Source organism: Pygocentrus nattereri, chromosome 22 (genome assembly GCF_015220715.1).
Source record: "Pygocentrus nattereri isolate fPygNat1 chromosome 22, fPygNat1.pri, whole genome shotgun sequence".
NCBI lineage: Eukaryota > Metazoa > Chordata > Actinopteri > Characiformes > Serrasalmidae > Pygocentrus > Pygocentrus nattereri.
In genome coordinates this window covers 16,843,935-16,867,203 of record NC_051232.1, presented here as the reverse complement: position 1 = coordinate 16,867,203, position 23,269 = coordinate 16,843,935, and the positions used below count along the sequence as shown (strand labels likewise).

The window sequence follows — 23,269 nt, the reverse complement described above, 5'->3', positions numbered from 1 at the left end:
TAGTAAGTAAATTGTTAGCTTACTTAGATACATCTGAGTTAACATAATTGTATTACTTATACATTTTTATCCTGAAAATGCAAGCAAAGCAAAACACATACAATCAGCATCACCATTCCAAACTGTGTCTTACTGTATTGCCCTGATTCTGGGTGAGTCATATATAACTGAGTACATAAGTGCCTTGCATACAATGGATTGATGCTATGCACTGCCTTGGTGTTGAATTCTTTTTGCTTTGTGGTGCTGCCTCAAGAGCCAGCATGACATGCTAACATAGGCATAGTGCAAATTAATATAACATTACTGGTAACACCCTCCTTGAAATTTACACTAAGTAATGATTTAATATGTATAATAAAGATGTGATACATAAACCTGGGCATTGAGTAGGGCCATTTACAGGTGAGGAGACAAGATGTAACAACTTTTAACCTCTTTCTAACATGATAAAGTTGTCAGCTTAAAAAGATAAATTGTACAGAATGTACATATAAAAGCGAGGAGGCGGACGCATGTGCGGAGATAAGCGACTTTTATTAAGGGCAAATCCAGGGTCGTGGTCAAGACGGTCCAGAGTCAAAGAGCCAATACGGACAGATTCAGGGTTCAGACATGACAAACTATAAACAGATTCAAACAGGGCAAGGACATACAACACGTAGGGCTTAAATAACAAAGGGTAATGAGGGACAGGTGAACACAATCAGGGGCAGAGTAACCAAACAGGGGGCAGGACTTAAACCAAAACAAATGCACATAGACAAACCAAAACAAAAAGGCACATGGAGTGGGAGGAGCCAATCGTGACAGAAAACTACTCCAACCACACCTTATGATAATTGTTAGTCCAGCGAAATTAAAATTAGCACTTTAAAGTCAAAAGTCCCAGAATCAGAATGCGACACCCGCTACCGAGTACTGACCTGGTTAGCATTACTGCTACCAAATGCTGACCCGTTAGCATTACTGCTACCAAGCGCTGACCTGGTTAGCATTACTGCTACTGAGCACTGACCTGGGTAGCATTACTGCTACCGAGCGCTGACCCGTTAGCATTACTGCTACAAAGCGCTGACATGTTAGCATTACTGCTACCAAGCACAGCAGAACATAGATGGACACAACTGAACTAAATAAAGACAGCAGAACATAGATGGACAACTGAACAATCAATAGTCTGCTGCAGTTTTAATAACAACAGGTATGCAGGCATTCATTTCAATGACAACATAATATACAATTATCAAAAATCTTACACAAATATATACAAGAACGTAGGTAATGCAGGTAACAATCATATGGTTAAGCATACGCTCACCAAAATCCAACCTGAGACATTATTAGAGCACAACATTGTTTTCACCAAGATAAGTGATGTTAAAATGAAATCTCTCATTCAAAAATGCTTAAACATTTTGCTTTTTGAAAATAAAGATATGCATATTTAAAAGCAAAACAGTCTAGCCATGCTTAATGGATATATTTTCTACCCATTAATATCACCCCTGTTCCAGTCTACAACAATATCGCTGTTGTCGGAAGAAAACCTTACATCTCCAGAATGATAACTTTAAAGGAAAAGGAAAAACCTACTTCGCTTTTAATGCAAATAATTGGAACCAGACTTTTTTCCAGGTCATTTTGGACATATTATTTTGGTCTATTCTTCATGGAACTTACATACAATGTCAAAAGCAACAGGCATTTTTAAATTATGTCAAAAAATGAAAAATGTAGACACAAGGTTTTCTTCAGACTGCAGTGATATGTTTTATTTTAAATTAATACTTATTTTTAAATAGTTTATTTAAAGTTGTCTTTAAATAGTCTTTATTTTAAAATGCAATTTAAAAAAACATTTTAAAACGAAATAAATTTTATTAAAAGGCAAAGAGTAAAACAACTAAAATCTGAAACAGTCTTTTTAATTTAACTCAACCATTTTTCACATCCAAGTTATACTATGCATAGTCCTAAATGTTAATCACTTAAGTTTGCAAAAAAAGTAGTCAGATGTACACAAAATAAAGACTATAACATCTTAAAAATTTGAGTTTATGGAATCTCTCTTCTGGTTAAAGTTTTTATACAGCTTTCAAAATAGCCACCAGTAAGTGTGAACACATGGATAGCCATATCTTAGGATACACTTATCTGATTGCAGGAAGTAATAAATAACAAACACATTAATTATTTAAGATATCAAGAAGGATAGTGCATAAATTTTTTGTGTATTGTGGATAACAACAATTTTTGTTAGTGGTTTGGTCCACAACCTCAGCACCAAGATGCATTTTACAAACAACAATAATTTAAAAAACAGAAGTGTGGGGGTGCAAGATCAAAATGCAAATGGACCAATGTCCTGTCACCAACATTAGCTGCCAACAGTCCCTTTACTGTCTATCAGTACAATGTCTAAAAATTGTTTCACATTATAGTGAAACTTGTAAATTATGTGTACTTGTATTTTGTTCTTAAACCGTTTCATAAAATAAGGAAGATTAAACTTTCATCTCAGGATAAAGTGCCCAGCCTCGGAGCAGAGAAGTCATGGCTGCACTCCAAGCTGGCACTGAGGGTTTTGTACTTTCCAACACCTGGGGGTTCACCTTCTTTGCCTGTAACACGCAGAAAATGTTGCCTCTATATTTCTTTAAAAATTAATTAAAAAATTGACCGGGTGAATCCTATACATGCATCTCCTTTGGTATAGCGGCCAAGTTATTACGGATCGACTCCCGGTATGGGCCTGAGAGCAAGTAGTCATCCTATGCCACAGGCCACAGCACATCCTGGTATTTTACCACACATGCTGGGCTGCGGAGGGTGAGCCAATCTGATGAATGGAACAAACCTATTTTGGTAGAGACTATGGATCACATGGTTCTAGGTTCAACTCCTGGCTGGTTTGTCTTTGTGTTTTTTGATACGCTTCTGAACAAACCTGAAGAGCTGATGTTGATCAGTCAAGACATGTAACTGACAAGTACACCAGCAACACTTAACTCTGATACTTAAAATGTGTAAGTGAATTGTGATTTGCCTGCTTGTGAAAAGAGACAGAGCACTTTGTAGTTGCTTGATTGATTGCGTTAACGTTTTCCATGTATTACTCATCAAGGGCTGTCGCTTATCCTACATGTATCCCTTTCCCGGTATGGTTACTGGGACTCTGCTGCTGATGGGTAAAGCAGCAGGCAATCGGCAGCTGGAGACATGATGCACAACGAATGAAATGTCTGGCTTCAGATCAGAGAAATCCCAGCTGAACTCCTGGCTGGCGCTGCGGGTTTTAAGCTTTCCAACAATTGAGGAGTCAACCACTTTGCCTTTAGCATTCACAAAGTGTTTCCTCTACATTTCTGGGGACCGACAATGGTGAAGTGGATAAAGCAAATATTGACTGGTTTTCACCCAGGCGGCCCGGGTTCGACTCCTGGTATAGGAAGTTCTTTGAACGAAACAGGTTGCGTGCTTCGGCTCATTTTGAGTCGACCGTGCTGTAAGTGAGGGTAAACTTGGTATCGACAAACACCTCCAAGTATGGCAAATATGGCTGTTTTAGCTACAACTGTAGAACCTTGCATGGAAGTTGTGAGAGGGAGCTTTCTGCATGATCCAGAAAATGCAATTCTACAACACATGGACACTTGAGGCCTGAGAAAGAGAGCCAAATGCCTTCAGGGTGACAGCAATGTATTTCATCAAGATAAAAAGGGATAGGAATGACACGTGCATCGGATAGCCATGATCCTATAGCGGTTAGTACTCTGAGTTGTGGACGCAGCAACCTCGGTCCGAATCCGGGTCACGGCAGCCTTTTGCCAATAGGGCTTTATTTAATATTGACTTTGTAACATTGTCAACTCTCTCACATTCAAAAGATACAAGGCTTGCACTTTTCAAACTCCCCTCTGAGGATTAGTGCAGGTGGGCCGCTGGCACAATGGATGAAGTGTCTGGCTTCAGATCAGAGAAATCCCAGCTGAACTCTTGGCTGGTGCTGTGGGTTTTAAGCTTTCCAACAATTAAGGAGTCAACCACTTTGTCTTTAGCACTCACAAAGTGTATCCTGTACATTTCTGAAGACCAACAATGGTGAAGGGGATAAAACAAATATTGACTGGGTGCCATACACACATGCATCCCATATGGTCTACATGCATCCATTTTTTTTCTTGTTACACAACTTCCTCTTTTTCCCCACATCATGTGATTTCCCCAAACCAATCACAAGACAGAACAGATATTTATGACAATAAACGAAGAATAATTTTTAAAAGTGTTTACACTCTTACACTACTAGAATTTAAACGTTGAAACATGCCAATAGAAAACATCCAAAACTACCACTCAATCCATCAGCCCAAATTCAACTCTTACATTTCTTCCCCGTCTCACATGAGAAACGTCCTCGTTTCTCTACATATAAAATCGCAGTACAAGATAAACAGCAAAAGAGGGAAAGAAAAAAAACAAAAACAAAAAAAAAAGTCCTGTGGTCTGTGTGTGTGTGTGTGTGTGTGTGTGTGTGTGTGAGAGTAGGAACAGTCTCACGTCAGACCATATTCCATCAAGTAACTGGGCAACTTAACTTGACGTCGGCCTGGGCGCACTGAAAAATCAGAACTGTGGCCCATAGCAGCAGGGGGGAGGTAGGTGACTGATCAGTCAACAGATATTCCTGGGGGTCAACAGCTGAAGTTTGGGGCCGAGGCATTTGAACTTGAGGTGGGCAAGTGTGCGAAGACAAGGAAATTTGGCTGTCAGCAGGTACATTGAGTTTCCTGGTGCTCGGAGACTTTGAATGAGTGAAGGGCAGGACAGCTGACAGAGCAGTCAAGCATGGGAGTTGAGGTTGTTTATTCCAGTCAAATGCAGCCGTGTCACATCCCTCAGCAGGTACAGGGGAGAGGTAAGGCTTCAGTCGATTGTAATGGACAATTTGGGACTTATCAGGCTGGTTTAGCAGATAACGGATCCTGTAAGTCACCCCAGGATTGTCATCATCAGATCCAAGGCACTCCAGTATTTCAAAGGGACCTTTCCAGTGAGGAGCAAGCTTATGTTTAATTGTGGTGGGGTCATTTAACCATACAAGGTCTCCTGGATTATAAGGAATGTGTTTAACAAGCTTGTCGTAGTATTGTTTTTGCCTGGCTGTGTGCATAGTCTCTGTTTTGTGCAGCCGACTGGAAGGCTAATTGGAGTTTGCTGGTCAACTGGGCTGCATAATCTGCAGGGGATCCTGGTGTAGAAGCAGATGGTATATTGTTAGGTAACAGCAGGTTAGCAGGCATCCTCGCTTGTTATAGGCCAAAGCAACTTGGTTGAGACAATCATCCCACTCAGAAGTGACTTGGCCAGCTGATCAATAAGAGTTCTATTGAAACGCTCGACCATGCCATCACATTGAGGATGATATGGGCTTGTTCATGTTTTCTGAACACCAAGCAATTTACACAGATGACTGATGAGGTCAGACTCGAATTGACAGGTAGATTCAGGTAGGTAAATGCATCTTGACATTGAGAGGTCCATTGAAATGGCACATTCTTCTCCATAAGTGCATGGAGAGGAACTGCATGGTGTGCAAAATTTCTGATGAACTTGCGATAGTAGGAACAAAGTCCCAAGAATGCTCTGACTTCAGTTGGAGTGTGTGGAGTAGGCCAATCTGCAACACATTGTACATTTCGTGGATCTGGCTGAATGCCGCCTTTCGAAACAACATGACCTAGGAACTTGACATGGTCTTTGGCCAGACAACACTTTGCAGGGTTTAGCTTGAGGCCTGTAGCTCGAAATCTGGAGAAAACCTCTTCCAAACATTGAAGATGCTCACTGAAGGAGCGACTGAAAATCAGAACATCATCCAAGTACACTAGGCATGTCTTCCATGGGAGGCCACGAAGCACCATTTCCATTAAACGCTGGAATGTTGCTGGGGCATTAGTAAGACCCATTGGTAAAACTTTGGAATGGTAAAGCCCAGAGCCAGTAGTGAATGCAGTTTTTTCCCGATCCTGTTCCTCTACTTCAACTTGCCAGTAACCATGCTGAAGATCCATGGTTGAGAACCAAGCAGAGCCTGATAACGCATCAAGTGCATCATCAACTCTTGGTAATGGATGAGAGTCCTTGACAGTCACAGCATTAAGCTTTCTATAGTCTAGGCAGAATTGCCAGGTGCCATCTTTTTTGCGAACTAAAACGACTGGTGCAGCCCAAGGACTATAGCTTTCTTCAATGATATCTGCCTTCAACAGCTCATCTACCTGCTTCTGTATTTCTGTTCTCTGCTCTGGTGTTACTCTATAGGCTCTCTGCTTAACTGGAGTAGCACTGCCTCTGCGTATGCAGTGTTTGATTATGCCTGTACGACCTCTGTCTTCTGAGTGCATACTGAACACCGTGGAGTACTTCTTAAGTAGCATCTTTAGTGACTGTGCTTGAGAATGTGACAGATTTTCTTCATCTATCTGCACAGGTGGTACAGCATCACTATATACAGTGGAGGTTGTGCAACACGTCTCTTCAACTACTGTGGCGTCATTGGATGAAGTGGAATGGAACTCACCGAGATGGTGACCAGGCAGCAGTTCAATGTCATTTTCAGTAGTATTTAGCACACGAACAACAGTCAGGCCATTCTGAACTTCACTGAGAGAGTGGGCCACAACAACATCACAAGTTGGATGAGGTACAAGAATACCCACATAGTCAGTTGGCACAGGAGAAACAGCTGTGGCTCCTGAGACACAAGCTGTTATGATTGTTTCGCTCATAGCTGGAAGTTTAACAGACACATTACAGCAAGCAGCAACTTCATGCCCTTTTGGCAACAGAGGGAGATGCATGTTCCACAACAGCAGTGTTTTGTTACTGATATCAAGAAGAGCATGATGTTTTTCCAGGAAGTCCCACCCAAGTATAACTGGGTAATGAGCTCCTCTGACAACTTGGAAGTCATGCTGCAACAACTCTTTCCCTAGCCTAACGCCTAGAGTCAAAGTGCCTAAAGTGTCTAAGCACTGTCCATTCACTGAGCGAGTGAGTACAAAGGAGGCTTTCATGGGGCGTCTTTTCAGTGCAGGATGAGAAATTCAGAAATATTCACCCACAATAGAAATAGTAGAACCAGTATCAAGCAAAGCAGATATTTCAATGCCTTCCACTATAGCAAGAATGTTAGCTGAAACCAAGCCATTTGTTTGTAAATCATGTCCATCAATGGGAGAGTGTGCGGTGTGAAGGTGGGGCTCTGATGTGGTAGCTGATGTTTACCGCTTAACAGCAGCTAATGGGAGTTTCCCTCCTGGGTGGGGCAGAATTTTTTCTCAGGAGACTGGAAATGAACATTGCGTCTGTACTTAGGACTCCTATGTCTTTCACTTCTTGGAGTAGGGCTAAAACTGTGTCTGCATTCACAGTCATCCTCAAAATACGAACTGTATCTGACATACTGGTATGGATGGCGCTCTGGAGAACGGTGTTGGCTATGTCTCTCATCTCTATACCGTCCACATTGGTTGGAGTTCAGGATCACGAGCGTAATCTAGATCAGGTGAACAGACATGCCGTGAAGTGTATGAGTGGCGGTGAGAAGGAGGAGGGCTGCGAGCATGGGAACGTGCACCCTCCTGTGAGAAACGCTTAACAGACCAAGAATCCAAGCGCTGGGTAAGGTGAGCATTCTGTTCTCGTAATTGTTGCACATCAGTTTTTAAGCTGTTCACAGTGAGAGTGAGCTGCTCAATTACCTGGATAAACTTGTCATCAGAAGATTTAGAGCGAACCATAGCTACCTGATCTGGGGCCAGAGGAAGAGGCGAACAAGCGGAATCGAATTGTAGTGCAGTACGTGCTCTCTCACAGTGGCTGGCAATAATGACTGCTTCCTCCATGCTGGATGCACCCATCTCATGAATTTTTGACTGTAAGGTTGGGTCTAAACCAGCCACAAAGCGGTGAAATTTCTCCCCTTCCTGAGCATTAAGGTCATAATTAGGGAAGGCTTCCAGCACAAGGCGAGTGATATCTGCACTGTACACATCCAAACTCTCACCAGGCTTACGAGGGCATTCACATGAGCATTACGAGCATTCACATGAGTCTGAAAAAATGGTAGAGTGTATTTAGAGCCAAAAACATTCTTGAGTTTTTCTTTTACTAGGTTATAGCTCTGCTGTACTGAGGGAGATAAGCTATCCCAATACAAAAATGCTGCGTCGGCCAGGCGAGTTGGTAGAGCTGAACACTCGAGATAAGTCAGTAGCTGGAGGATGCATAGCCTGCACTGCCACCTCAAAGTGGCGAGACCAACTAGTGAAGGATTCAGTGCCATCCCGCTTAAAAGCAGGTGGAAGATCAATTTTTTATTTTCCAGATAAAAAGTGTGGGGCTGTCTCCTGCCCAACAGCGGCATCTACTGTTCTCTGTCAGTGCTCAGACTCAGCAGCTAATTGTCCAGATGCACTCAGCCTCAGACATGTTGAGTTAATAGTGGGTGGGGAAAACTCACAAAAAAAAATAGGCAAAAACATCAAGGACTGCAAAATGTAACTGAGGCAAACTGCAAAAATCCATAGTATCTCCAGCAAAAAGCAAAAACATTAGCTCACCAGCTTCCTGCAGAGTGAAAATTCGTGTGGAAGGCGAAATTTAGGTAGGGAGAGCATCCACAGTCTCTCCAGAAAATCACAAAAACACACAAAAACCACCAAAATATCCCAGCGCTGCCACCAAATGTAAGCGTGAGGGTCCGATATAAGGTGGTTGGATCGCTCTTAGTTTGAAAAGGAAGGAGGATGGAGACGGATTTCTCTCTAGCAGCGTCCGTTTTTATTACTCGAGCCTCACGGTCTCGTTGTTCACTCTTCTCTTTTTTCTTTTTACGCAACTTCCTCTTTTTCCCCACATCATGTGATTTCCCCAAACCAATCACAAGACAGAACAGATATTTGTGAGAATAAACAAAGAATAATTTTCTAAAGTGTTTACACTCTTACACTGCTAGAATTTAAACGTTCAAACATGCCAATAGAAAACATCCAAAACTACCACTCAATCCATCAGCCCAAATTCAAATCTTACAAAAGCTTGGTTGTCGGTACATTGAATTCCATAAGACATTTTCCCTTTTGTGTTGCTAAGGTCAGTAAAGCTATGAAACTTAAGAAAAACAACACTCTCAACTGAGCATCACCATTTTGTAGGTGGACCAACTTCTTCAAATCGATCAAGAGAACTTTTATGATGGACTAAACATAGTAGAGACAGACAAAACTCACATCCTGAAGATTATCAAGTCAGATTGTGTTCCAACGTCTTCCACAGGTATACCTGTGCCCGAAATAGCTCAGTTGGGAGAGCGTTAGACTGAAGATCTAAAGGTCCTTGGTTCGATCCCGGGTTTCAGCATGGAATCTTGTTTGTCTCTGCCACATATAGAAGAAATGTTCACAGAATTGCGGGGAGCAACGCTTTTCTCTACATTAGACCACCTTGGTGCTTACCACCAAGTTATGTTGCATGAGGACAGCCTCAATCTCACTGCCTTCATCACGCATGATGGTCTTTTTTGTTTCAAGCGTATCCCTTATGGACTAGCATCAGCGCCTAGCTGTTTCCAGCGTATGATGTCCATCATCTTGAAGGGTCAAGTAGGAGTCCAATGTTACCTGGATGACATAATTGTCTCAGGGGCAACAGCTGAGGATCATGACAAGAATCTGAAGTCTGTGCTGCAGCGCATAAACAAGGCAGGACTCAGACTGACTTTTGAGAAGTGTCGTTTCAGGCAACCTGAACTGTCCTTCCTGGGTCACACTGTGTCAGCAAAAGGACTGCAGCCTGATGCATCACATGTGGCTGCAGTGTCACAAGCTCCTCCACCTACAGACACAGCCAGCCTCCGGTCATTTTTGGGGCTTACATCCTGGTACGCAAAATTCATACCAAATTATGCAGCCATAGTGGAGCCATTACGTGCCTTGCTTCGTGGTGCTGTTTCATTTGTCTGGACAGAAGAAGCCCAGCAAAGTTTTGAGAGGGTCAAGGAACTCATAGTTAACAGCCCTGCTCTTGCATTGTTTAACCCAGAGTTACCCACCATAGTTACCACAGACGCATCAGACTATGGTATCGGAGCAGTGCTTACCCAGCTGCATCCTGAGAGTACTGAAAAAACAGTAGCCTTCGCATCACGCACACTCACCCAGGCAGAGAGAAAGTACTCCACCATTGAAAAAGAAGCACTAGCGTGTGTGTGGGCAATGGAAAAGTGGAGAACCTACCTGTGGGGAAGGCATTTTACATTACGAACGGACCACAGTCCACTTACCACACTGTTGTCCTCAAAAGGCCATGGAAGAGCTGGCATGCGCATAGCTAGGTGGTCAGCTAGGCTTATGACATATACTTATGACATTCAGTATAAACCAGGACGGGAAAATGTTACAGCTGATTGTTTGTCCCGTCTGCCACTGCGTTTTGAAGAACCTTGTCTGGATAATGATGAGGAGGTTGTTGCACTTACTTCTATATTGACTGCGGTTGCAGGTGAAGAGTTTAAAGCTGCATGCGCCTCATGCCCAGTGCAAACGAAACTGCGTGAGTTACTCACATCTAGATGGCCTAAGTCCGCGAAAGCTCTGGACCCAGCTCTACAGCCGTACTTCAAGCTACAGAATGAACTGTCCCTCCAAGACGATTGTGTGGTATGGGGTACAAATCGCCTTGTGTTACCAGGAAGCCTTCAATCTAGGCTTATTTCTCTGGCACATGATACACACCAAGGTATTGTCCGAATGAAAAAATGACTGAGAGAGCTGTACTGGTGGCCGGGGATGGATACTCAAGTGGAGGCATTCATCAAAGCATGTGTTACTTGCCAATTACATGATAAGTCAGCTGTCACACACCCAACACCAATGCAGCCTGTGCCATACCCTACCAGTGCCTGGGAAAAGCTGGCAATTGACATCATGGGGCCATTTGACAACATGCCCCTAAACTCTCGCTTTGTGATCACACTCATAGATTACTTCAGCAAATGGCCTGAAGTTGCTTTTGTGTCACATGCTACGACACATGTGATCATCCAGTTTCTGTCTTCAGTGTTCAGTAGAGAGGGCAATCCAAAAGAACTGGTATCCGACAATGGACCACAGTTCACTTCTCGTGAGTTTGCATCCTTTCTGCAGGGAAGAGGGATTGTGCACAGAACATCATCTGTTTACTATCCTCGTGCGAATGGTGAGGTTGAACACTTCAACCATAGTTTGAAGGACTGCTTGCAGACTGCGTCATTAGAACACAAGGACTGGAAAGAGTTCACCAAAGACTTTTTGCAAGCATACCGTGCAACTCCGCATGCTACCACTCAGTGCTCACCTGCTGAAATGTTACATGGGAGACTAATGCGCACGAAGCTCCATGCTTCAGGTCTCAAGGTGCCAGTTCCCTGCACTACATCATCCCCACTGGAGGTCTCAGAAAGGGTCAAACAAGCCAAACAACAAGGCAAAAGCAAAGCATATACAGACAAGAGGCGGGGTGCAAGACATGTCTCTTTTCAGAGCGGATCCTATGTCCGAGTGAAGAAACCTGGAATCCTTCCAAAGAGTCAGTCTAAGTTCGGAAAACCCCTCAAGGTGATGGCACGGAGGGGACCGTATTCGTATGAACTGTCAGATGGACGGTGCTGGAATGCATCTCACCTGGCACCTGCACTTCCGCAAATGGAAACACAAGATTCAAGTGATCTGTCACTGATGAACTTTGACATTACACACCCTACACAAAACACACAGGTCGAGGTCTAGAAAGGCACCCAAATGGGCTAAAGACTATAGGATGTAAATAAAAAAAAAAAAAAAGGAAAAAGGGGAAGAAATGTAGAATATGTGTATGTCTTAACTGATACACAATAGCTAATTGTGAGTAGTTGGTTGTTCCACTATTGTATGTTTATTACAGTGCAGTTAAGTGTTGAACGAGTGTTTTACATTTCAGTCATATTGTTAACTATGTGATCATTTCTTCTACTTATTTTTCTGAATATTGTATTATTATTCATTTAGTACGGTGGTGTTATATTTGGAAGTGCTTATTTCTACAGACTGCTAAATCTTTAAAGAGAAAGGGATATGTGGTGTCTGGGGATAACCGCTAGGGGGAGCCAGTGGTATGAGAGAGTTCAGAGTTGTGCTAGAAGTGGAGTGAAGTAGGGCTAGGCAAGTGTGCGTGAAAGGAAAAACTGTACTGCATTTTACGTTACATTAAAAAGTTAACTTGTTTTCGTACTGCGTGGTTCTTCTGAGTCATCAAAGAGGGATACAACACCTTTTGTGTTGCAAAGGTCAGTAAAGCTATGAAACAACACTCTAAACTGAGCATCACCATTTTGTAGGTGGACCAACTTCTTCAAATCGATCAAGAGAACTTGTATGATGGACTAAACATGGTAGAGACAGACAAAACTCACATCCTGAAGAATATCAAGTCAGATTGTGTTCCAAAGTCTTCCAAAGGAAATCTGATGTGCCTGTGGCCAAAATAGCTCAGTTGGGAGAGCGTTAGACGAAAGGTACCTGGTTCAGTCCCGGGTTTCAGCATGGAATCTTGTTTTCAACCACTGGAATGTGGCTACGGGTGTAAAAAGCTGAAGGGTGACATTTGGTACAAACAAGCCAACAGATTTCTTCCGACTCTCTGTGGAACCCAGTCAGCTCTCCCGGAAAAGCACAAACAAGCAGTTTCTGTATGCATGATGCTTTGACAGACTATACATTGCAGGCCTACCCTTGGACTGATGAGCAAACTAACGCTGTGGGCTTGCATTTTCCTCTAGGTAAACCCTGCAAGATTGCATTTTGTGACCAAAAGCTCTTTGAATATTCTTCCCCCACTGACAGAGTGGTGTCTGCTAAAGTTGCTTGCTGGTGTTGGTAACCACAACAAAGGCAAAAGCTAAAAGATAATGACATTTTCCTTCAAAATCACTGAAGTCTTCATTGACCTTGTAGTTCTGACATTTGCAGTCATCCATGTTCTTTAGAATGATGCTTTGCTAGTAATTTGTCAGCCAACCTTGCATTTGATTATACATAGAGGTTGCAAAAGTGAAATTTGTGACCAAATGCTCGTTGAATACTCTTACTTTTGACAAGGGTTTTGTCTGCTATAGAAGCGTACAGGTGTTGGTCACTGAAATAGAGGGAATAAAGGCAAAGCAAATGTGGAGCTGAACAGGCAGCTTTTAACCCAAATCCAAGAACATGACAAGCTAAGACAAAATATTGCTTTGTTTTCCGATCAATAAAGGCTTAATTCTCCTGACACTTCTGAAATTTGCATTCATGCATGTTCAACAAGAAGATGCAATGGAAACCCATCAGTCATAGATGATTAATAATTGATTGCATCCTTGGCAGGAAGAATGATGTCACGATAGTGCGTCTAACTTATGTCCACATTTCTCAGCAGGGTCATTGATGGACTGACGAAAAAAGCTTGGTTGTCGTTCCATTGAATTCTATAAGACATTTTCACTTTTGTGTTGCAAAAGACAGTAAAGCTATAAAACTTAAGAAAAACAATTTTCAAAACTCAGCATCACCATTTTGTAGGTGGACCAACTTCTTCAAATCAATCAAGAGAACTTTTATGATGGACTAAACATGGTAGAGACAGACAAAACTCACATCCTGAAGATTATCAAGTCAGATTGTGTTCCAACATCTTCCACAGGAAAGTTAGTATACCTGTGGCCGAAATAGCTCAGTTGGGAGACCGTTAGACTGAAGATCTAAAGGTCCCTGGTTCGATCCCGGGTTTTGGCATGGAATCTTGTTTTCAGCCACTGGAATGTGGATATGGGTGTAAAAAGCTGAAGGGCTACATTTGGTACAAACAAGCCAACGGATTTCTTCCGACTCTCTGTGGAACCCAGTTAGCTCTCACGGAAAAGAACAAACAAGCAGTTTCTGGATGTATGGTGCTTTGACAGACTATACATTGCAGGCATACCCTTGGACTGATGAGCAAACTAACCCTGTGGCCTTGCATTTTCCTCTAGGTAAATGCTGCAAGATTGCATTTTGTGACCAAAAGCTCTTTGAATACTCTTACTGTTGACAAGGGTTTTGTCTGCTATAGAAGCATACAGGGGTTGGTCATTGAAATAGAGGGAATAAAGGCAAAGCAAATGTGGAGCAGAACAGGCAGCTTTTAACCCAAATCCAAGAACATGACAAGCTAAGACAAAATATTGCTTTGATGGGCCAGACGATGTAAAAAGTAGTCATCCTAGTTTAGCGTCAAAGATTGTTCTGACTGCTTCTTCAAACAGATAAAAAGAGTTGAGCGTTGGACGATGTGAGAAGTTTGAGAAAATGTCAGTAATCACATTCTGTCCAAAATCAAGTACAAGCACGTTTAACAGTATGGCCTTGGAACATGGATCCCTTTGACCTGTTTCGTGTGGTTCCATGGTGTAATGGTCAGCACTCTGGACTTTGAATCCAGCGATCTGAGTTCAAATCTCGGTGGGACCTCGTTGTCTTTGTTAGCGAAGCATGGTCATGGGAAACTGAGTGGACAAATATCCCTGATTGAATCAGTAATTTGTCAGCCAACCTTGCATTTGATTCTACATAAAGGTTGCAAAAGTGAAATTTGTGACCAAATGCTCTTTGAATACTCTTACTGTTGACAAGGGTTTTGTCTGCTATAGAAGCATACAGGGGTTGGTCATTGAAATAGAGTGACTGAAATAGAGACTGATGAGCTAACTAACGCTGTGGGCTCGCATTTTCCTCTAGGTAAGCCCTGCAAGATTGCATTTTGTGACCAAAAGCTCTTTGAATATTCTTCCCCCACTGACAGATTAGTGTCTGCTAAAGTTGCTTGCTGGTGTTGGTAACCACAACAAAGGCAAAAGCTAAAAGATAATGACATTTTCATTCAAAATCACTGAAGTCTTCATTGACCTGGCAGTTCTGACATTTGCAGTCATCCATGTTCTTTAGAATGATGCCTTGCTAGGCCCTGTCCACATAGATGATTGACAATTTAATGCGTTTACACCCTTCGGAAGATATTCGTTTAATCGTCTTCCTTTCGGGATTTCCTCAGCCCCAGAGCACTTCCAGCGTCGGATGTCACAGATGCTGGAGGGTTGTGAAGGTGCCGTATGTCATGCAGATGACATTGTCGTGTATGGTGAGGACATGCAGCAACACAATGCAAGACTGCACAAGGTCCTACAGCGACTACGAGAAGAGGGACTCACTCTGAAAGAAAAATGCGAGTTTGCAAAAAACAGCATTATGTTTGTGGGCCACAGAGGCACAGCAGACGGGGTGACACCAGATCCGGACAAAATCAGAGCCATCATGGAGATGCCAGAACCACAAAACGTAGAAGGGGTGAGGAGAGTGATGGGTATGGCCAACTACCTGGGGAAGTTTTTACCTAACTTGGCATCCTACACACGCCCAATTAAAGAGCTACTCAGCGAGAAGAATGAGTGGAGCTGGGAAAAGCCACAGATAGAGGCATTCCAGAGGTTGAAAAATGAATTGAGTTCACCACGTGTGCTGGCGCAATACTCACCAACGGCAGAAACGTGTGTATCAGCAGATGCATCTTCCTTTGGCTTAGGTGGCGTCTTGAGTCAGCAGCAGGAAGATGGAACGTGGAGACCGACCGTGTTCATCTCTAGGGGTCTCACCGAGGCTGAGAAACACTACGCCCAAATTGAAAAGGAGGCTTTGGCAGTGACGTGGGCATGTGAACGTCTGTCACCTTACCTGCTGGGTCTACAGTTCAAGATAGAGACTGATCATAAGCCGCTAGTGCCGCTACTGAGCTCCAAGGCACTAGACGAGCTCCCACCCAGAGTGCTGAGATTTCGGCTGAGACTGCTAAAATTCACTTATGACATTGTCCATGTGCCGGGAAAGTGTTTGATAACAGCAGATGCACTGTCGAGAGCTCCTGTGAAGCACACTCTCACACGAGAGGAGAAAGACAGTGAGGCACATGTTAAAGTGTTTGTGGATGCAGTTGTCCAGAGCCTTCCTGCTACAGAAGCAAGACTGAAGGTGATCCAAGAGAAGCAGAAAACAGACCCCATCTGTGCAAAGCTAATCCAGTACTGTCAAACAGCGTGGCCAGAAAGACAGGCACTCCATCCAGATCTGGGTCCATACTGGCCAGAGAGAGAGAACCTGTCTATGGCGGGAGAGCTGCTACTGAGAGGTCAGAGAATTGTGATTCCTCAAAGCATGAGAAAAGACATTCTCCGGAACCTTCATAGCGGCCACCAGGGGATAGTCAAGTGCAGAGCGAGAGCCAGACAGTCGGTCTGGTGGCCAGGTTTGTCTGTCCATATAAGTCAGCTGGTGGACAATTGTAGTATCTGCTCACAACACCGGGCAGAACACAGAGAGCCGCTGATTCCTACACCGGTCCAAGATAGACCTTGGCAAAGAGTGGGTACAGATCTATTCTTCTGGGAGAAGAAGACATACCTCCTGCTAGTGGACTATTTTTCACGCTACATTGAAGTAGCCCACCTCAGTGTTGCCACAGCTGGGACAGTTATAGCAGCGTTGAAGGATGTGTTCAGCCGGCATGGTATACCCGAGACTGTAATATCAGACAACGGGCCACAATACAGTTGCGAACTTTTCAGGGACTTTGCTGAAGAGTATGGGTTCACACACTGCACCAGCAGCCCGAGATATCCGCAGGCGAACGGAGAGGCTGAGTGTGCAGTAGCAACTGTGAAAGGCTTGTGGAAAGGAGGAGAGGAGAAACAGAAAGCGTTGATGACTTATCGAGCAACACCTCTGGAGTGTGGTTACTCCCCTGCACAACTCCTCATGGGGAGACAGCTGCGCACCACCATACCACAGCTGCCTGCAAATCTTCGTCCACGCTGGCCAAACATCCGAGGACTCCGAAAGGCTGAGACTCGAGCTAAGGAGAAACAGCAGCGCAACTACAACCTGAGACACAGAGCACGAAATCTACCACCACTTCAGGCTGGCCAAAACGTGTGGCTGGCAAAGGAGAGGAAATCAGGGACTGTAGTGCAACAGGCAACAACACCTAGATCTTACATTATTGACACTGATGAAGGTCAGGTTAGAAGAAACTGCACACATGTTCGCATAGTTGATCCGCCACAACAGCCAACACCACCAGTTACACTTAGCACACCCATTAATCCAGGTAACACAGTCACAACACATACAGACAACCGAGAACATACATGTGGGACTGATGTGCCATACGTGACAAGAGTGGGACGCGTGTCACGTCCTCCCGACAGGCTGGACTTGTAACAGAAAATAAAAGAAAAGAAATTGTTATCTGTAAATAAGAGTAATTGAAAGGTTAGAATGCCTTTAAGCTGTTAAAGTTCAGCAGAGTTCTAAGTTGAGTTATTGTGAAAAATGAGAGGGGGGTCTTACTAAAAGGGGGGAGGTGTTCTGTAAAGCGGAATAGTGTAAGGCACAGCAGAGAGTTGTAGCACGGACTATGTTATGTGTAACAGACTCCTGTTCTGGAGGGAAATAAATCACCCGTGAGTTACTAAACTGCTAACCCGAGTACTGGTCTCCTTCATGCTCACTCGCAGTCGGCCATTAACATAACACCTTTGACCTGTTTCGTGTGGTTCCATGGTGTAATGGTCAGCACTCTGGACTTTGAATCCAGCAATCCGAGTTCAAATCTCGGTGGGACCTGGTTGTCTTTGTTAGCGAAGCATGGTCATGGGAAACTGAGTGGACAAATATCCCTGATTGAATCAGTAATTTGTCAGCCAACCTTGCATTGGATTCTACATAGAGGTTGCAAAAGTGAAATTTGTGACCAAATGATCCTTGAATATTCTTCCCCCACTGACAGAGTGGTGTCTGCTAAAGTTGCTTGCTGTTGTTGGTAACCACAACAAAGCTAAAAGATAATGACATTTTCATTCAAAATCACTGAAGTCTTCATTGACCTGGTAGATCTGACATTTGCAGTCATCCATGTTCTTTAGAATGATACCTTGCTAGGCCCTGTCCACTGTTGATGACTAACAATTGAATGCGTTTATGGAGGTGATAATGATGGCGCAATGGTGTGTTTACTTTAGGTCAACAAGGCTCAGCTGGGGCATCATGGGAGTTTTTTGCAAAGTCTCTCCCATTAAATATGTGTTTGATGGGCCAGACGATGTAAAAAGTAGTCATCCTAGCTTAGCGTCAAAGATTGTTCTGACTGTTTCTTGAAACAGATGAAAAAAGAATTGAGCGTTGGATGACTTGAGAAGTTTGAGAAAATGTCAGTAATCACATTCTGTCCAAAATCAAGTACAAGCACGTTTAACAGTATGGTGTTGGAACATGGATCCCTTTGACCTGTTTCGTGTGGTTCCATGGTGTAATGGTCAGCACTCTGGACTTTGAATCCAGCGATCTGAGTTCAAATCTCGGTAGGACCCGGCTGTTTGTGTTAGCGAAGCATGGTCATGGGAAACTGAGTGGACAAATATCCCTGATTGAATCAGTAATTTGTCAGCCAACCTTGCATTTGATTCTAATTAGAGGTTGCAAAAGTGAAATTTGTGACCAAATACTGTTGATAAGGGTTTTGTCTGCTATAGAAGCATACAGGGGTTGGTCATTGAAATAGAGGCAATAAAGGCAAAGCAAATGTGGAGCAGAACAGGCAGCTTTTAACCCAAATCCAGGAACATGACAAGCTAAGACACAATATTGCTTTGTTTTACGATCAATAAAGTCTTAATTCTCCTGACACTTCTGAAATTTGCATTCATGCATGTTCAACAAGAAGATGCAATGGAAACCCATCAGTCATAGATGATTAATAATTGAATGCATCCTTGGCAGGAAGAATGATGTCACGATAGTGCGTCTAACTTATGTCCACATTTCTCAGCAGGGTCATTGTTGGACTGACGAAAAAAGCTTGGTTGTCGTTCCATTGAATTCCATAAGACATTTTCCCTTTTGTGTTGCACAGGTCAGTAAAGCTATAAAACTTAAGATAAACAATTTTCAAAACTCAGCATCACCATTTTGTAGGTGGACCAACTTCTTCAAATCGATCAAGAGAACTTTTATGATGGACTAAACATGGTAGAGACAGACAAAACTCACATCCTGAAGATTATCAAGTCAGATTGTGTTCCAACATCTTCCACAGGAAAGTTGGTATACCTGTGGCCAAAATAGCTGAGTTGGGAGAGCGTTAGACTGAAGATCTAAAGGTCCCGGGTTTCAGCATGGAAGCTTGTTTTCAGCCACTGGAATGTTGCTATGGATGTAAAAAGCTGAAGGGCGACATTCGGTACAAACAAGCCAACGGATTTCTTCCGTCTCTCTGTGGAACCCAGTCAGCTCTCATGGAAAAGCACAAACAAGCAGTTTCTGCATGTATGGTGCTTTGACAGACTATACATTGCAGGCATACCCTTGGATTGATGAGCTAACTAACGCTGTGGGCTCGCATTTTCCTCTAGGTAAACCCTGCAAGATTGCATTTTGTGACCAAAAGCTCTTTGAATATTCTTCCCCCACTGACAGAGTGGTGTTTGCTAAAGTTGCTTGCTGGTGTTGGTAACCACAACAAAGGCAAAAGCTAAAAGATAATGACATTTTCATTCAAAATCACGGAAGTCTTCATTGACCTGGTAGTTCTGACATTTGCAGTCATCCATGTTCTTTAGAATGATGCCTTGCTAGGCCCTGTCCACCGTAGATGACTGACAATTTAATGCGTTTATGGAGGTGATAATGATGGCGCAATGGTGTGTTTACTATAGGTCAACAATGCTCAGCTGGGGCATCATGGGAGTTTTTTGCAAAGTCTCTCCCATTAAATATGTGTTTGATGGGCCAGACGTTGTAAAAAGTAGTCATCCTAGCTTAGCGTCAAAGATTGTTCTGACTGCTTCTTCAAACAGATAAAAAGAGTTGAGCATTGGACGATGTGAGAAGTCTGAGAAAATGTCAGTAATCACATTCTGTCCAAAATCAAGTACAAGCACGTTTAACAGTATGGCCTTGGAACATGGATCCCTTTGACCTGTTTCGTGTGGTTCCATGGTGTAATGGTCAGCACTCTGGACTTTGAATCCAGCAATCCGAGTTCAAATCTCGGTGGGACCTGGTTGTCTTTGTTAGCGAAGCATGGTCATGGGAAACTGAGTGGACAAATATTCCCGATTGAATCAGTAATTTGTCAGGCAACCTTGCATTGGATTCTACATAGAGGTTGCAAAAGTGAAATTTGTGACCAAATGCTCCTTGAATACTCTTACTGTTGACAAGGGTTTTGTCTGCTATAGAAGCGTACAGGGGTTGGTCACTGAAATAGAGGGAATAAAGGCAAAGCAAATGTGGACCTGAACAGGCAGCTTTTAACCCAAATCCAAGAACATGACAAGCTAAGACAAAATATTGCTTTGTTTTCCGTTCAATAAAGGCTTAATTCTCCTGACACTTCTGAAACTTGCATTCATGCATGTTCAACAAGAAGATGCAATGGAAACCCATCAGTCATAGATGATTAATAATTGAATGCATCCTTGGCAGGAAGAATGATGTCACGATAGTGCGTCTAACTTATGTCCACATTTCTCAGCAGGGTCATTGTTGGACTGACGAAAAAAGCTTGGTTGTCGTTCCATTGAATTCGATAAGACATTTTCCCTTTTGTGTTGCACAGGTCAGTAAAGCTATAAAACTTAAGAAAATTTTTTTTTTAAAACTCAGCATCACCATTTTGTAGGTGGACCAACTTCTTCAAATCGATCAAGAGAACTTTTATGATGGACTAAACATGGTAGAGACAGACAAAACTCACATCCTGAAGATTATCAAGTCAGATTGTGTTCCAACGTCTTCCACAGGAAAGTTGGTATACCTGTGGCCGAAATAGCTCAGTTGGGAGAGCGTTAGACTGAAGATCTAAAAGTCCCGGGTTTCAGCATGGAAGCTTGTTTTCAGCCACTGGAATGTTGCTATGGATGTAAAAAGCTGAAGGGCGACATTCGGTACAAACAAGCCAACGGATTTCTTCCGTCTCTCTGTGGAACCCAGTCAGCTCTCACGGAAAAGCACAAACAAGCAGTTTCTGCATGTATGGTGCTTTGACAGACTATACATTGCAGGCATACCCTTGGACTGATGAGCTAACTAACGCTGTGGGCTCGCATTTTCCTCTAGGTAAACCCTGCAAGATTGCATTTTGTGACCAAAAGCTCTTTGAATATTCTTCCCCCACTGACAGAGTGGTGTCTGCTAAAGTTGCTTGCTGGTGTTGGTAACCACAACAAAGGCAAAAGCTAAAAGATAATGACATTTTCATTCAAAATCACGGAAGTCTTCATTGACCTGGTAGTTCTGACATTTGCAGTCATCCATGTTCTTTAGAATGATGCCTTGCTAGGCCCTGTCCACCGTAGATGACTGACAATTTAATGCGTTTATGGAGGTGATAATGATGGCGCAATGGTGTGTTTACTTTAGGTCAACAATGCTCAGCTGGGGCATCATGGGAGTTTTTTGCAAAGTCTCTCCCATTAAATATGTGTTTGATGGGCCAGACGTTGTAAAAAGTAGTCATCCTAGCTTAGCGTCAAAGATTGTTCTGACTGCTTCTTCAAACATATAAAAAGAGTTGAGCGTTGGATGACGTGAGAAGTCTGAGAAAATGTCAGTAATCACATTCTTTCCAAAATCACGTACAAGCACGTTTAACAGTATGGCCTTGGAACATGGATCCCTTTGACCTGTTTCATGTGGTTCCATGGTGTAACGGTCAGCACTCTGGACTTTGAATCCAGCGATCCGAGTTCAAAGCTCGGTGGGACCTGGCTGTCTTTGTTAGCAAAGCATGGTCATGGGAAACTGAGTGGACAAATATCCCTGATTGAATCAGTAATTTGTCAGCCAACCTTGCATTTGATTCTACATAAAGGTTGCAAGTGAAATTTGTGATCAAATGCTCTTTGAATACTCTTACTGTTGACAAGGGTTTTGTCTGCTATAGAAGCGTACAGGGGTTGGTCACTGAAATAGAGGGAATAAAGGCAAAGCAAATGTGGAGCTGAACAGGCAGCTTTTAACCCAAATCCAAGAACATGACAAGCTAAGACAAAATATTGCTTTGTTTTCCAATCAATAAAGTCTTAATTCTCCTGACACTTCTGAAATTTGCATTCATGCATGTTCAACAAGAAGATGCAATGGAAACCCATCAGTCATAGATGATTAATAATTGAATGCATCCTTGGCAGGAAGAATGATGTCACGATAGTGCGTCTAACTTATGTCCACATTTCTCAGCAGGGTCATTGTTGGACTGACGAAAAAAGCTTGGATTTCGTTCCATTGAATTCCATAAGACATTTTCCCTTTTGTGTTGCACAGGTCAGTAAAGCTATGAAACTTAAGATAAACAATTTTCAAAACTCAGCATCACCATTTTGTAGGTGGACCAACTTCTTCAAATCGATCAAGAGAACTTTTATGATGGACTAAACATGGTAGAGACAGACAAAACTCACATCCTGAAGATTATGAAGTCAGATTGTGTTCCAACATCTTCCACAGGAAAGTTGGTATACCTGTGGCAGAAATAGCTCAGTTGGGAGAGCGTTAGACGGAAGATCTAAAGGTCCCTGGTTCGATCCCGGGTTTCGGCGTGGAATCTTGTTTTCAGCCACTGGAATGTTGCTATGGATGTAAAAAGCTGTAGGGCGACATTCGGTACAAACAAGCCAACGGATTTCTTCCGACTCTCTGTGGAACCCAGTCAGCTCTCACGGAAAAGCACAAACAAGCAGTTTCTGGATGTATGGTGCTTTGACAGACTATACATTGCAGGCATACCCTTGGACTGATGAGCTAACTAACGCTGTGGGCTCGCATTTTCCTCTAGGTAAACCCTGCAAGATTGCATTTTGTGACCAAAAGCTCTTTGAATATTCTTCCCCCACTGACAGAGTGGTGTCTGCTAAAGTTGCTTGCTGGTGTTGGTAACCACAACAAAGGCAAAAGCTAAAAGATAATGACATTTTCATTCAAAATCACGGAAGTCTTCATTGACCTGGTAGTTCTGACATTTGCAGTCATCCATGTTCTTTAGAATGATGCCTTGCTAGGCCCTGTCCACCGTAGATGACTGACAATTTAATGCGTTTATGGAGGTGATAATGATGGCGCAATGG

General features: G+C 43.0%; 8 non-coding genes across 8 annotated transcripts; all 8 read left to right on the top strand.

The window, feature by feature from the left end:
- The first annotated feature begins 9,355 nt into the window (after positions 1 to 9,355).
- On the top strand, positions 9,356 to 9,429 carry trnaf-gaa. Its single transcript has one exon. It is a non-coding gene; the product is annotated as a tRNA-Phe (tRNA).
- A 4,351-nt stretch (positions 9,430 to 13,780) lies between these two features.
- trnaf-gaa lies at positions 13,781 to 13,853 on the top strand. Its single transcript has one exon. It is a non-coding gene; the product is annotated as a tRNA-Phe (tRNA).
- A 642-nt stretch (positions 13,854 to 14,495) lies between these two features.
- On the top strand, positions 14,496 to 14,567 carry trnaq-uug. Its single transcript has one exon. It is a non-coding gene; the product is annotated as a tRNA-Gln (tRNA).
- Positions 14,568 to 17,699: 3,132 nt separating this feature from the next.
- trnaq-uug lies at positions 17,700 to 17,771 on the top strand. The gene has a single exon. It is a non-coding gene; the product is annotated as a tRNA-Gln (tRNA).
- A 671-nt stretch (positions 17,772 to 18,442) lies between these two features.
- On the top strand, positions 18,443 to 18,514 carry trnaq-uug. Its single transcript has one exon. It is a non-coding gene; the product is annotated as a tRNA-Gln (tRNA).
- A 1,618-nt stretch (positions 18,515 to 20,132) lies between these two features.
- Positions 20,133 to 20,204, top strand: trnaq-uug. Its single transcript has one exon. It is a non-coding gene; the product is annotated as a tRNA-Gln (tRNA).
- Positions 20,205 to 21,840: 1,636 nt separating this feature from the next.
- Positions 21,841 to 21,912, top strand: trnaq-uug. The gene has a single exon. It is a non-coding gene; the product is annotated as a tRNA-Gln (tRNA).
- A 759-nt stretch (positions 21,913 to 22,671) lies between these two features.
- trnaf-gaa lies at positions 22,672 to 22,744 on the top strand. The gene has a single exon. It is a non-coding gene; the product is annotated as a tRNA-Phe (tRNA).
- The last annotated feature ends 525 nt before the right edge of the window (positions 22,745 to 23,269 follow it).